The following is a 9,541-nucleotide window of genomic DNA, read 5'->3' on the forward strand; positions in this document are numbered from 1 at the left end:
TTGATCATCAGGATAATGATCAACCCCATTAGAATATAAATGTATATATATAGTGTACGTTGGTGGACAGAATAAAATTGAAATTCAAGGTTTTGGAGCGCTTCAATTGCGTTTAACCTTAGGTCTTGATTGAGCGAAAGGATCCAGTTTTGTTTGCCATCGTTTATGCTCAGGAGGCAGACAATTGTGCCCCCTAGAAGCAATTATATTTGCGCCCCTTCACTTATAAGATTCTACTTCTTGATGACAGATTGCGTTTTATGTATCATTAACAGGGAAGCGTGAAAGTGTGCACCAAATGCTGATTTGCTTCAATTTTTTTTAGCTTTTTCAACAGCATATGGAGGCTTCCCTAGTTGCTATTTTTCACATGGTTGTTTTATGTGATTATAATATTTTTTTAAAGGACAAAAATAAGGAATTGAATTGCCACCCTCTTGGGTAGCCGAATAAGGAATTGAATTGCCACCCTCTAGGTAGCCTATATAAACCAGTTTTCTCTGATGAATTAATTGATGATCATTTTTTTCATCTTGGTTCAGTCAACTATACAGAGAGGGGGAGTTTGAACTGGGTGATGCCCAATTAGATTAGGTTGGAGGAACTAGTGAGTTTTTTTTTTTTTTTTTTCTTACTGTGTTAAGACAGCCATGCTCTTAAATCTGAAGCTGGAATTTTATAAAACAGCTGTTAGACGAACCATGTTTTTGGAGTTGAATGTTGCAATTCCAAGGAACAACACAGAAATATAATTGATGTGTTACCTGATGAGATGTCAAGATGGATGAGTAGCACAACTTTTGGGAACAGAATGGGGAAGATAAATATGAACTAGTGTAGCAATTGTAGGAAAAAAATGTGAGAAAATATAAGTAAGATGGTTTAGTCATTTGTAAGGATAATTTTTGCCATTTAATGGTTCTTTGGTGCAATTTGAAGGGGTCGAAGAGAAGAAAAATGTCAGTATTATGATTCATAAGTACCGGACAAATCTCCCTCATTTGAGCTAGTCACAATTTTATGTTTCCTAGTTATTACAAAAACAGCTGGTGAACTACAGTTGTAAGTTTACGGAATTTTTGTAGAACCTCAAGAGTGGTTGAAATATTATGGAGGCTGGTGTTAGAGAGTGACAATATAGAGCCTTGAGGTTCATGAAGCTCTTAGGGATTGAGATATTTATATAGTTTGCACCAAGATTAATAGACCTCAGTTTTCTACATGAGGAGAAAACATAAAAAATAGGGCCATGGGATTTGTTAGAACCGATATCCAAGGATGTGAGAGAAGCCATGGCTGAGCATATAAGATTGAGTGGACCACCAAGAGAATTGTGTCCCAGCAGAATAAGGTAGTTGAGGGTTGGGGTATTGGAAAGGGAAATGGGTAAACCACCAATGAACATATTGCTCGAGAGATTGAGGAGCCTAATTTGATCTAGACCAGCCAAGGATTCAGATAAAGAACCTTTCAATCTTCTAAACCCAAGCTCCAACCCAACTACCCTTCTGCTGGAATCTGTAGAATTCACCACTTCCATGGCTCCAGAAGAGCAAGAAACACCAACCCAATTACAGCAATAAGAAGGATCATTACTTCCCCACCCAGAAATCCCTAATTCCAAGCCCTTCATGAAACACTCCAATGCTTTCAAGTCCTTGGAGTTACAGCTCTGGGCTTGAGAATTCTAAGCCTGAGCTTGGAAACAGAGCAAAAGACTCTCAACTCCAAATGGTACTAAGAAAAATATTTAAATTCATGCCCCCACCCCCTCTAAATTTTGGGCTTTCCAATTGAGTCCATTACAGCTTCCTCCTAGAAACACATTCTTTATCAAGATTACCTTCATGGCATGCTTTCCTTATGCAAGTCGGATTCTTTTATTTACAATTATTACCATACAGAAAATATCTTTGTTATTGGTTGAATACATGCTTATTTTAGCATTAAATGCTGAGTTTGATCCTAGTGATTTGGTGATGTGATATCATGATAGCAAAGACACACAATGGTTGATTTGGCATGACATGAATTAAATATAAAATGATGCTGGTGCACATAGATGCTTTTCTTGAAAATAATAGATCCATAAAACTAAAATGAGAAAAGGGAAGGAATCCAAGGAAAATATATACTATGGAAAGAAATGAGGTTCATGTATATAAACTATTTAATTTGTTGGTTTTGTTGATTTGTTTGTCACATCCTTGACTCCATGTTAAGATTATACTTTCTATTATTGTGAATTCACTTATTTTGGTGAGTTATTTTGTAGTAGTTATCTTTTATATTTGTTGCAGGAAATAAGATTCTTGCTGATATTTTGTTTCCATTTATTGTTACTGTTTTACTCACTTTGGAAATTTTGGTTATTTCTTTTGAGAGATTTCCTTTTGTCATTGTTATATACCAGCTTGTGAATGTTCAATATGCATATCCGATTGTGAGCTGATGATTCTTGACTTCAACATGATTAATGTTTCATTTATGAAGACAATATGTCATATAGTGGAAACCCTACTCCTGCTCCAACCATAACCACAATCCTTTGGAATGCTTCTGAATTGAACAAATTCACCAACTTAATGATTGATAATGTAAGGAATGGTCAGAAGTCCAACTCCACATTCAGTAAGGTTAGGTGGAATAACATCAAAGCAAGACTAGAAGCAACTTTCCAGCATCAATTTCGAAAAAGAGAAGTTGCATAATAAGATGAATAAGCTACGATGTGACTATAATAGTTTCAAACGGTTGCTCGAAACTACGAGATTTGGATGGGATTCAAATACCAGGACTGCTACAGCTGCAATTCTATTTGGAAAAATGCTATAAAGGTAATCCATTCCTTGAAGCAATAGTCAATGGATAAGCACTTTTTTTTTCTTGCCAACCGTGTATAATATCGAAGGGGTGCAAGAGCACCGAAGGAGTTGTTCAACCACAAACATTCCTCCTTATAGAATGTTATTGAAAGAACCTTTGGTATATTGAAAAATAGATTCCAAATCTTACAAAAAATGAAGGGTTACTGTATCGAGGACTAAGCCAGCATCGTAATTGCATGTTGTGGGCTTCACAACTACATCAAAGAACAAGCTATTAAAGATGATCTTTTTGATGAATATGGCTGTGAACATAATATAATTGATCAACTAAATCCTCCTAATCATCAAGACTTCATTGCTCCAACTACAAGTACAAATCAGAGAAGAACAAAACAGATGTCAATGTTGAAGATAAATATAGCAAATCAAATGGCTATATCGTAGGGAATGCCTGTGATTCCAATTGATGGATCTTGATGTTTTGATTTTAATGACTTTATGTTAGTTGCTACCATTAATGATTTTATGTTAGTTGTTAGAGTATATGTTACGTAATAGAAAACTCTATGTTCTATTTTCTTAAGTTACATTTAAAAAGATATTTCCTATTGAATCTCTATCATATTGGGTTTTTTCATTTTAAAAATGTATGATGTTTTCCCTTTTGTTAAAATTCTAATGGCATAACTGTAATTAAGGATACATGCATAAGAAACTGTTTTCAAAAACATGTGAAATCAAACACCATTGTCTAAAAAACGATTTTTTGAAACAGAAAAATCAAACACATTTTTTAGGTAAAAAAATTGTTTCTTGGAACAGAAATGGGAAAAACCATTTCTGTTGTTTCTAGACACAGAAACAACGAAAACAAAATCAAACGGCCCTAAGTGATTTGTAATCAATGTCATGGTAACCGGAATAGATTATGTGTTTGGTTGCCTCAAAGGCCTGAACGTTCGCCATGTCAGCAATGGCGAAAAGAGCATCTAACAAAAGATATTGTTTCTCCATTAGACGGTCAAATTATTTGTGAAAGCTGACTCATGTTTACAGTCAAACCACGTCTAGTCTTACTTGCATTCTTTGGATGGGCGAGAAAATCAGGAAAAAATTCGTCTGTTTTTCTTCATCCATGTTTTTCTTGTTTTGCTGCCTTTAGAAGGCGACATGTGGCATTATTTTAAGTGAACGGCCAAGATTGCGTTAAAAACCAAACTAGATGTAATAACCCTCATCCAACTGAATTAATCTTGACCGTTGATGACACGTGTCATCATCTGCAACTAGCAAAACACAAGAAAAACAGGAAAGGGAAAAACAGACGATTTTTATCCAGAAAATCATGACTATTGATGGTCTCTAACCTGTCTACAGCTTGACGGTGTTTCTCCTTCATTGCTTGACAGTCTGGATCATACTTTATGTGAAAAAACTTTTCATATGCAAGTATGGATTGGTAAAGAGGATTACCTTTGTCCACCTTGAGAGGTTTCTTTTCTCCTTTCTTTCTTTGCACGCCAAAAATACACTCGTCATTAGTATTCTCACTATGATCAGAGGTTGCGGAAGCAGAGTCAGGCGTTTATCAGGACTGATAATAGGAGGACCACCACCTCAAGAATTCTTCACTGGCTTTAGGGCATGATCGGAAGTAATAAGGTGTGAATTCAAATAAGATAAAGAGTTTTTAGGTCAATGATTTTTTGGATTTCATCTTCATTGAAGAGGATAGGACGATCAAGTTGGTTGTAAGTCAAAAGATTAATAACAAGGATGTGGAATGGCTTGGCATAGACCGAAGTGGCGCGCCAAGAAATGGGGATTGTAGCATTCATTACCACACATGTTGTTCCTATAGTGCTCGAGAGTAATGCCGAAATGAAGGTCACAAGAAGTTAAGGATTCTGGCCCACAAATCTGGGTCAATCATGGAATCTTCAACCACCAAAGAAAACAAGAAAAGAACATTTTTGGATGAGTGAAAAGGGGTAAATTCAGAAGATCGATCAAGAGGCAAACTGGAAAAGAAATAAAAAGTATTCATGATGAGACATTAGAGGAGCAAGAGCTGAAACATAAATGAAGCTAAAGATCGGAAATCTATTTACAACTTGGATTGGGTAGACTTCTCCCCCCACCCCCCACCCCCCCGCCGCGTCCGTTGGTAAAGTTTTCTTCCCGGTAGAGAAAAGACAAGACAAAAGAGGCTAGGTCTGCAGGGCTGCCATCAACGAAGGCATCGGTTAATGTGAGATAAAATTTGGTGATCTTATCTAAATGGGTACAGATCAAGCAACAACAAATCTAGGAGAGAAGAAAGGCTTATGCACTCTTTTTGACTCACAGGGCCTGGTCACGCCTACAAATTTCGATATAATAAGGATAGGTATACTCTTTTGTGAACTCACGACTGTGATCATCAATAGAAAAAGAGGCACCATTGAGTTCTTCCCCACTTGTTTTAAGGCCAATCATGCTAATAACGAGGAGAGTAGGGCTCATCATCCAAATGAGAAGTGAAAAGGGATTAGTGGAGTTGGACCAAAAACATAGAGCGGCTTGAAGAAGTGGTCGCGTCAGCCGTTATTGGAAATTTGGAAAGTTGGAAGGCATGGAGTATGTCTGTCCTAGCCCACTCGTCAGATTTAACTTGAGTCACTTCAATGTTCTAAGTGATTTGGCTAAAACGGTGAAAAGCTTTGGGTCTGACTTCTACCTCAACAGGAATTGGTTGTCTAGAGAGTAAGATTTCTTTCCTATGCCTAAGAAAATTTGGAAGGGAGGAGAAGCGAGTTGGACCAATATAAAGGTAGCAGATGGTCGACAGTAGTTAAAATGGTTTTACTGATTTGTTCCCCTTTTTAAAAGGAAGGTGAGCGATTTTTGAGGAGTCGATCATGATTGCATCCTTACCGCCATAATGACACACAACTGATTGACGTACGTAAAAAGGATGATCTTCGATGCCGACAAATGTCTTGTGACACGTGGACAATTAGATCTAGACCTCTTCTTCTTCTTCTTCCTCTCCTCTGTTGCCCCTCTTCTTCTTCTTCTCTCTCCTTCCTCTCCTGTTTCAGGTTGGCAGTACCAGCGCCGGAGGAGGTAAGCACTCTCTCTCTCTTCTTCTGCTCTCCGTCTTCGTTTCCTCAGATGTATGTTACTGAACGAGGACTGGATGGCCAGATCTAGGAGTCCCCTCTTCTGCTTCTTCTTCTTCCTCTTCTCCCTCCTTCCTCTCTTCTGTTTGAACTAGCACAACATAAAGCCAGGAAGGATACGTAGTATCTTAACCTTCATTCTCTCTCCTGCAAAACCCAACATCAACTGTTATATTTTGGGAACTCAAACACACAAATATGATCTGTTTAGAAAGCTATAAACCATTTTGATCAAATTTCACAATAACAATTAGGCTCTATTTGCTTGCAAAGGGATTTTAAAGGGAAGGGAAGTGAAATTTTCATGCTTAAAAAATAAATGTTTATAATCATTATCCCATTTGATTCAATGTGATTATATAAACTACTTGATTTTTTTAACCATATATGGTAATGATACATTTTACATGTAATTTTTATTTTACATATTATAGCAAAGGGTTTTGAATGTAAAGTAAAGTGAAATTTTATAACCAAATATGGAATGATTTGAAGTAATGATATAGTCACATGGGATAATGATTATATATATTTCTTTTTTAAGTATGAAAATTTCACTTCCCTTCCCTTTAATTCCTCTTGCAACCAAACATAGCCTTACTGATTTCTTTACAAACAGAGAGAATGACAGATATGAGCACTGAAACCAAATAAAGGGGGTTAAAAATAAATAAATATTTCAAATATTCTCTGAACAAAATTATAAGAGTAGGCCATTTGCCAGTGACTGGTAGTCTTTAGGGCAAAATAGAATAATTTCATCATCCAAAAACTAGATATCACAATCTCTGTGACAAAGAATTTCAAACTCAAAAGAACCATCTCTCTCCTACAACCTTGTTTGCCCCTAATCAAACATCTGTGAAAAAATACCAGGGTAAAGAGGCTGCATTTTGGTCTTAATCAAATCAACACCAAAGATAGACTAGTGAATTAAATTTCTGGATTTCAAAACCGTAAAAGAAATGCTTTTTATCACACAAGACAGTAGCATAATCACAATATTTACAGGAACAGATCAAGGTCACGTACGAGAACATTCTTGTACGTCCCTGATTCGTCGATTTAAAATCTATTAAATGAAATTCTAAATCCACAGGCCAAGATCGTTCTGGTATCTGAACCTAAAATGCTCTCGCATTCAATAACGTACATCTGAGGAAAAAAAGACAAGGAGCAAAAGAAGAGAGAGAGTTTACCTCTTGCGCCCATTACTATCACCCTGAAACTGGAGAGAGGAAGGAAGATGTAGAAGAAGAGGGGGCTCTAGATTTGACCGTCCACATGTCACAAGACAAGTGTTGACATCCGAGATCGCCTCCGATAGCCTCCGCCAGATTCGCTGGCCGCCAAGAGCTCGATCCGAGGTGAAAGGTCATAACCCTTCAAACTTCTGGGCAATAGGTTGACGTTGTGAAGGGCAATTGTTGGAACCTTAATTTAAAAAAATTTCTGATCAGACAATTCACAAGCATACACAACGTTGTTAACCAATCAGATGAAGATACAAAAGATATGGGGGCAAGAAATAGAGTTTAATTATGGGGCGAGTGGTAGCAGGGCGTACGTATTGCAATCTTATTTTCACTTTCTTTTAATATTAGCCGTCCAGTTAAGTTTAGATTAATCTAAACCATCTATTAGTTTTTATATTGTAACTGATTCCTAGTTTTTAGGGTGGAGAGATGACGGATGTAGTTACTTAACTTGTCTAATATTTTTTTATATAAATAAATAAATAAATAATAAAAATCCAATATAAGCGGACTCCGCCTTCGATTTTGTTAGGAAATCTCAATTCTCTCTCTCTCTCTCTCTCTCAAAATAGGATGAGATAAGAAAAAAATCAACATATCTATTTTTAGGCACTGAACATATGAGAGACTTGGCCACACATATCCAAAAATCATGTTTACATATTAATCTTCAGGGAAGGGATTTGGATAATAAAGTTTGCATATATAGCAAAAGACAAATTTGAATTTATAAAGTAAACAAAGCTGTTGATTATCTAGGATTTTATTATTACTTATTGGGTAGATATTATTAACCTATGAGAATTTACCATGGATGCAAATCTTCACTGAAATTGGTAAATAAAACTTCAACTAGACTAGAGAGCGGTGAAAAAGGAAGAAGAAAGAAGGAATAACTTTGAAGAAGAAGCAAGGAGAGAGAGAAAGAGAGGATCGAGATTTCTAAGCAGAATGAAAGGAGGAGTCCACTTATATTGGGATTTTTATTATTTATTTATTTAAATATTAATAATATTAAACAGAGTTGTAACCGTTTACAACTCTGTTAACAGGATTAACATATTTAACACGTGTCAATCATATCACTTACGTGAACATTCATTGAGCTCCGAACGTTCTGCATTCCTATTTTTCTGCACGTACCGCGACCATTTTGCCTTAATTATGTGTTGAATACCAAGCCGTTTCCTTGATCTGGTGTCTTGCAGTTACAAACATTCTCACTCGAAAATTTAAAGAATGAAAAGGTGGGAACGGTTACCAAAACTGTTTCTGAAATTTGAGAAACTATTTAAATGGAATGCTGAAGCAACGTAGAGGGGCCAACAATTGAAGTCAAAAACTTCTCAAATATTATCTTCCTCTTTTTAAGATAGGCTATGTTTGGTAGTCATTCAACCTCAGATGTTTCGTGTCAAAAAAAGATTTTTCAATTTATGTCAAAATACCATTTTAAAACAAAAAAAATGGTGCTTGGTGATTGATCGTGGAGCAATTAAAAGTCAGATTCAACTTCTGAGTTCTAAAGAAAACACTAGCATGCCTATGCATAAAGAACAGTCAAAGTGTGCTCACACTCAAGAAAAAATGTCCAAACAATAAAATAGAAAGGTAATTAAAATAGGGCGAGTGATAGCAGTACGTACGTATTGTAATATTATTTTCACTTTCTTTTAATATTAATCGCCTATTTAATATTAGATTAATCTAAACCATCTATTAGTTTTTTAAATTGTAACTAATTCCTAGTTTTTAGGGTGGAGAGATGACGAACGTGATTAATTAACTTGTTTAATATTTTTTTTATATAAATAAAAAATAAAAATCCAATATAAGCAGACTCCTTTGATTCTACTGCTGGGAAATCTCTCTCTCTCTCTCTCTCTCTCTCTCTCTCGATAAGAAAAAAAATCAACATAACTATTTTCAGGCACTGAGCATATGAGAGACTTGGCCACACATATCCAAATACCATGTTTATATATTAATCATTAAAGAAGGGATTTGGACAGTAAAGTTTGCATGTATGGTAGAGGACAAATTTGAATTTATCAAGTAAACAAAGCCCTTGAATATCTAGAATTTTATGATTATTTCTTGGGTAGATATTATTAACCTATGAGAATTTACCATGGATGCAAATCTTCAATGAGATTGGTAAACAAAACTTCAACTAAACTGGAGAGTTCTCAAAAAGGAATAGGAAAGAAGGAACGGCTTTGAAGAAGAAACAAGGAGAGAGACAGATTTCTAAGCGGAATCAAAGGTGGAATCTGCTTATATTGGGATTTTT

Source organism: Macadamia integrifolia, chromosome 4 (genome assembly GCF_013358625.1).
Source record: "Macadamia integrifolia cultivar HAES 741 chromosome 4, SCU_Mint_v3, whole genome shotgun sequence".
NCBI lineage: Eukaryota > Viridiplantae > Streptophyta > Magnoliopsida > Proteales > Proteaceae > Macadamia > Macadamia integrifolia.